The sequence below is a fragment of the Rhagoletis zephyria genome, unplaced genomic scaffold, assembly GCF_001687245.7.
Source record: "Rhagoletis zephyria isolate East Lansing unplaced genomic scaffold, Rhagoletis_zephyria_1.1 Rzeph_scaffold_00024, whole genome shotgun sequence".
NCBI lineage: Eukaryota > Metazoa > Arthropoda > Insecta > Diptera > Tephritidae > Rhagoletis > Rhagoletis zephyria.
In genome coordinates this window covers 189,024-195,982 of record NW_016157108.1, presented here as the reverse complement: position 1 = coordinate 195,982, position 6,959 = coordinate 189,024, and positions in this window count along the sequence as shown.

The window sequence follows — 6,959 nt, the reverse complement described above, 5'->3', positions numbered from 1 at the left end:
TAAAACTTGTCGCGCGAATAGCAAACCGGCATTTAAATATCTGCATACATACCTATCAGTGTTGCCGTTTTAGCCCTTTGGGGGCTAAATTTGGCTACCAAATTCTTTTTTTGGTCACAAAAATTTGAAATTGCCCCTAGCCCTTTTTTTTAGCCCTTTTCAAAATTTATTCATCATTGACATTCAAATTTTTTTTATGATTTTCATGAATTTAACTCTTCGCTCATAAAGCGAACGCCTTTCCTTTAAGGCAAGTAAACATATTTCTATGTATGTTCCTTACGTTTCTGGGCCGTTATCTTATCCGTTAACGATTTAACTATACTTTAAAATAGGTAAGTTGGTGGCCCTTAATATGCTTTATGTGTTACACAAAAAGTTTTTTTGTTGAATAAAATAGTAATTCTTTTCAGAGTTCATTGTTTTTCTATGCCAGTAATTATAGAAAATGTTTGCGTGTATACTTACATATTTATACTAGCAGTACCCCAAATATTGAAAAACGAATGAAAGTCCTGGAATTTTTCTATATGAAAATTTATCATTTGTTTTATTTCAAAATTTTTGATTCTTTATTTTAAATCTTAATCCAACAGATTTGGATATACAACATTTTTTGTTTTTCCATCTTGGGTATGAATAAATAAACAATTTGGAATGCCAACTCTTGAACAGGCCACGTATAGCTACCAATTCCAGTAATCTACCACAAATATTTCAAGAGATATACCAGATGAAAATTTTTGTTAGTATGGATGGTGCCACGCCCCCTTTTCCGAATTCGGGGAAACTTAACACAAACCATCTGCATAATAGCCCGACTATGCCGTATAAATTTGGTTGAAATCTTGCACTTATTCTATATATATAAGATGTGAGGTGCCACGCCCTCTTTTCCAATACTGCCCATTTTTATCCATGAGTATGGAATTATTTGTTATACCTCTATACCAACTTCCAGTACTCTACCACAAATATTTCAAGAGATATACAACAAAAAAATTTTAGTTAGTATGGAAGGTGCCACACCCCCTTTTACGAATTCGGGCAAACTTCACATAAACCATCTGCATGATAGCCTGAATATGCCGTATAAATTTGGTTGAATTCGGTGAAGCCGTTCTCAAGTTATAAGCTCACACCAAAAGCGTGTACTTATTTGTATACATAAGATACATACATATGCCACGCCCCTTTTCCAAATTTGGGAAAACTCCACATAAAATATCTGCATGATGGCCCGAATATGCCGCATAAATTTGGTTGAATTCGGTGAAGCCGTTCTTAAGTTATATTGTCACACCAAAAACGTTCATTTATTTTTATATTTTAGTTAGTATGAGTGGTGCCTCGCCCCCTCTTCCGAATTCGGGAAAACTTCGCATAAACCATCTGCATGATAAATCGAATATGCCACATAAATTTGGCTGAATTCGGCGAAGCTGTTTTCAAGTTATGAGGTCGCACCAAAAACGTGCACTTATTTTTATATATAAGATGTAGGTAAAAAAATTTAGCTACCATTTTTAGCCACAACGACGATTTTTAGCTCTTTTTTAGCCCTTTTTTAGCTGGAATTTAGCTACCACTAAAAATGTTTCGCGGCAACACTGATACCTATACATACCTAACCAATTATGCATGTACGCTGAATTCGCCGGCAAGCTTTTTTAAAAACGAAGTAAATTAGTACAAATTGTTAGTAATTTTCATTAGAGTTTGAATAACTCCTTTCACTAAATGGCTTTTAGTATTCATTTATATTTTAAATTGCATTGTCATCGTGATTGGAACTATGCTGAAAATTTCAAGTCTCTAACTTGTCGGGAAGTTAGTTTAAAATCGATTGGAAATTTCCACGATTTGCGCGGGATGACCAAGTTAAATAAAAGCTTATAAAAAAGCATCAAAAATCGCATTATTACGATTCCGTTGAAAAGATTTTTAAATGTTTTTATGTAGATTTTTTAAGCCATCTGAGGCGCCTTTTTTCAAAAAGTTGTTTAAGAAAGTATTTTTATTCATAAATAAACTCCGTTTTTGGAGGTATTTTCAAATCGGTCCAGTTCACTTAAATCTTAATTTTTTTCCGAAATATTATGGTGGACGTCTTAAAATATAATAAATTTTGTAATCCCGGCGGAAAAACCGCAACTTTTTTTTGGTGATGAAGTCTACTCTACATACATAACTGCCTACATTATTTCTCCATGACCTGTACATACATTTGTATTTGTTTTTTTCATATAAGAATAAAAATTAACATTAACATTAGTACGTATGTATATGTATAACATAACCTTTGCTTTGCGCTGTATTCCGTACCAATTAACTGATTTGTGATTTGCAGGTAAGCAGCGCGGTTATGTGGCATGTATGTTAGATTCTATAGGATTTTTAAAGTCCTGCAGTTCCATTTTTAAGAAGTCGATACAGCCCATCTCGAGCTTTGCGAACAGAAAAACGGCTTTCAAAATATATACTAATATAGATTCGTTCAATTAGTTTGTGTGTAGATCTAATTTTAAAATTTTGGTCGATTTTTCTTTGTCATGTTACCTTAGGATGTGATTGTTTCTAAAATGTTTGAAAACAAATGCAAAAAAGTTAGTGAATCCTGCTAAACCGCCCAGTTTTTTTTCTCAACTAAAATATGTATATTAAGGTACTACAAGAGGGCCCATACGCAGTCTGCGCAGACAGAAATATACAGTAAACTCATCCCTCTTTGTAGCCACAGATAGAAGCAGACTATTTTAATAGTTNGCAAGATCTTAATATACATATCGTCGTTTAAAGAACAAAACCGCGTATCAACAAAAAGCTAAACCGCGTATGTGACGTTGCATNTTTATAGTACATCAGAACTTATACTTATTAGGTACATACATAAAAACATATTACAAACTGACTGATATATGAGTGTCATGAGTTGAGGGAAACATGGCATCTTCACTCAATTGCTGAAAATATGATGGCACCAAAACACTACTAAATTGCAAATAGATCTGNGTTTTGTACTTTAAACGACGATATACATATGTATATAAAGTAAATTATACTCTTTCTGTAGTAATCTCTTTCATATCACATATTTTCATTTGTTAATTTAAAAAGAAAGAAGATTTCAATGTAGTTTAAAAAACTAACTTTGATTTATTTAAGGAGACTTTTTTCAATTTTACTGAAAAGACTTTAAATACACTCTAAAAAATTTTTGTTTATTTGCGCATATTAAGAGAGGTAACCAGTTTCCTCTTTTAATGTGTGCAAATTCGCACGCCGTGTAATAAAATTAATCATTGCCTGTTTACTCTTACATACCAAATTTGTCGCAAGAGCAAAATTACACATAACATGTTTAAAATAAAGTAATGTTTATTATTAGTAGGAAATGAGTAGTCCACTTGCAAACAGCGTTATGTGATTTTAAAATAGAAAGTCATAAATTTGAAAAAGCGAATACGACAACAAGTAACATTTAAATTGAATCTTTTTTATTATTACCTGAAAATTTGGATAAATAGGAGCCTTATAAAATTGTAACATAACATAACATGTCATAAGATAACAATAACAGTTTATGCGACCTAAAGCAGCTTTCTAAGTTCATCAGAAGATTGATACTTTTGAAAGTTCATAAATAAGTATGATAGCGACTTTTGGAAGAAGACTTAACATTTGATGCTATTTTTTCAGAATATAAAAAGATTTTGCACTCTGTTGTTAGTGGACATGCAACTACTTTAAATACTGGTACGTAATCCGCCAAAAACTAAGAATCGAAAAAATTTTACATAGCGCACTTTGCAAGTAGACTACTCAAATGTATTTGTAGTTTGAAAAATTTTGCAATTTTAAACATTCTATATATGTGTATTTATGTGTATATTTTAAAGATCTCAAGTTCAAAATCAAATACTGAACATCTTATACGTATATTTATACAGATTCTTGTTGAAAAATAGATACTTTTCAGTAGTAGTTTTACATGCTCTTTTTAGAGTGTACTTGCTATTTATTATATTTACTTTGCAAAATACTTATGCACAAAAAAATGTACTTTATAAATTGAAATTACAAATGTTTCATTTTATGCACATGTATTCCAAGTCCTTAAGATGGGTTAAATTATGTCTTTTTCATGAGAATGTTTGGTTTTCTTACAAATTATGAGATGTATATGTAAAATGAAAATTGGATACATTTTTGGCTTGGTAAGGGATACATTTTCTTGAGACAGCGCGGCAACACTGCCCACAACTGTCGTGTACTATGCGATGCTGCAGTCACAATAGTGCTTCAGTACAAAATACCTTTAGTGTGGCTTAACAGTGGTAAATTAAAAACAAAAATAAAATTACAAATTTCTTTACTTCAGAGGTGTTATGATCATTAATATTACCTAATAACCACTCAGGGGACCTCTGACTTTTCAAATGACACCTCATTAGTGGAACTGCTTACATAGGAAAATAGAAAAAGGGAGACTAACAAAAAAACACCTTAGAGAAATAATATATATGATGCTTATCAAAAAAAAAGAGCCTTGCGCGTTTTTTGCGCAAAACAACTTTTTTCGTGTTTTTCGTATGATGAACTTGCAGCAGTTTAGTTAGCAATAACGGACCATTTCTCCTTTGTTTTGATTTTATCTTCGGCGAATGTAAAACAACAAAACAAACTATTTTGCTTTGTTTTGATTATGTTTTTGTATATATGTCAATTAGTAAACCAGGGTTGCTCATTACTAAAATTTCGTGTTTAATAACACTGGATCACAAATTTTAATTTAGATTTTGTTCTCCAGACCTCACTATCCAATTCTTATGTAAAATCGCTCGCTGATTCCAAGAATCGAGTTAACTTTTTTTTGTATGTATACGTTTTCGAGATATTTGCAATTTACCGTTATTCAGCTTAAAAAAAAAGAGTGGTTCCAATTAATGAGGTATATCTTATGAACCAATTAAATAATCGTAATACGAGGTACGGCAAATGATGGAAAATAAAATTCTCCATAAACCGTATATAGATTACTTTTCGATAGCCCTGAAAGTTTTTAAGAAATAAATTAATCATTCCAGATTTTTTTTTTTTTTTGATTTAAAAATGCGAAAAATTCAAACTTTAACAGGGAGAAAAGGCAAAAAATAACAGTTTCTGTGTAAAAATTTGCACTTGTGTTAAAGCCTGTGCCTTTAGAAAAAAACTAAGCTAAGCCAATGAAGAAAATCTATATATAAATAACAAAATAATGATTGGTCAAATGAAAATGCGTAAGAATTTTGTGTATGAAATATCAGCAGAAAAGAGTGTTACTCATACGCCACGTACACCTGATTAGGTAGCGTGTTTGCATGAGGTGTCAGAAATGATTAATTAATTTCTCAGAAACTATCAGGGCTATCGGAAAGTGATATATATACGGTTTATAGAGAATTTTATTTCCTTTCATTTTCCGTATTTCTTTCTCATATTACAATTATTCAATTGATTCGTAAGATATACGTGATTAAGTGAAACCACTATTTTTAAAGCTGAATAACGGTAAATTGCAGATATCTCGAAAAGTAATCCAAAGAAAAAAAAAAATGATCTCGATTTTCGGAATCACAGAGGAATTCTACATGGGAATTGGGTAGTGGCATCCATAGAACATTTTTGCTGTAAACCAATGTAATTATATATGTTACGAGCATGATTTAACTTTTTATTTCAGGAGCTGGTTTAAAAACTATTTTTTTGATCGCAGGCAACTAATTCAAATACTTATATCTTACGAGAAAACGACTTTGATGATGAATTAAAAAATCGGAAAAATTTTAAAAAAGTAACCGAAAGTGAAATAAATAAAATATTGGCCCGCTTGAAGTCGGAATTTAAAATTGGAATAAGTCGCAGCGAAAAATAGATAGATATTATCAAGAATACAAAATCTGGCTAGATAATTCAATTGGGTTTACAAACACCTCGAATCGGTAATGGGTACGACCAGAGACATCTTATGAAGAAAGCTCTGAGCGGGCAAAGCGAATGAAAACTAAAGATTTGAGAGACTCTACTGCAGTTAATATATTGGGCCTTATGCATAAAAAGTGAGCTTAAGCTCAGACTCAATTTTTGCACTGAAAGGGTGAGCTCAAGCTCAAGAATTTGTACTGAAAAACGAGTCAGAGCTTAAGCTCACTTTTTATGCATGAGGCCCATTGACTTATGCTACTCAAATGATGCTAAGAGAATCTAGTAAGGTAGAGGCATGGTACAATAATTACAGGTATTGTCTTCCCAGAGAGTTTTGCTTCACATCGAAATTCGTGCTCCCTTATTTTCATTTTGAAGCAGTTCAATGTTGATTCTTTTACTTTTATTTGGCTTTGCTTTTTGTTTTCGCTTAATTTAATTTAATGAAGTGAACCATACAACTTTTGAATTTCTTTACAAGCAAATGTTTTTTTTTTTTTGCTTTTGCAAGTTAAATAAGTCCTCTGTAAGAAGGTTTGTTTAAAAAAAAGTGTACATATATGGTATATGGGGTATGGAAATATCCCTTTTCCCTAGCAGTAAACGTTTAAGTGTGGGCAACAATGATATTTTTTAAATAAGGCAGATCGGAATATGCGCTCTCTGCCTGTAATTATTGTACCATGGGTGGAGGAATCAAAATTTTTGAAGGAAGTTTGTTCTGGCACCTCTTCTGATGAAAATACATTTTTAAAAGCTTACAAATCACCAGCCGTTGCTCAGGGGAGTACCCGTTTTTCAGGGGAGGATACGTTGGCAGTGGTAGTTCAAGCAAAATTAACAAGAAACCAATACAACATAATTAGAATGAGTGCTCGAGAAAACTTTCCATCTTATAAAAAAATACAAGAGGAAAAATTAGAATGCTATCCTTTAAGACATCAAATCAAGGGCACTAGTACAGTTGTTTATGCCTCATTACAAATCTGTGCTTG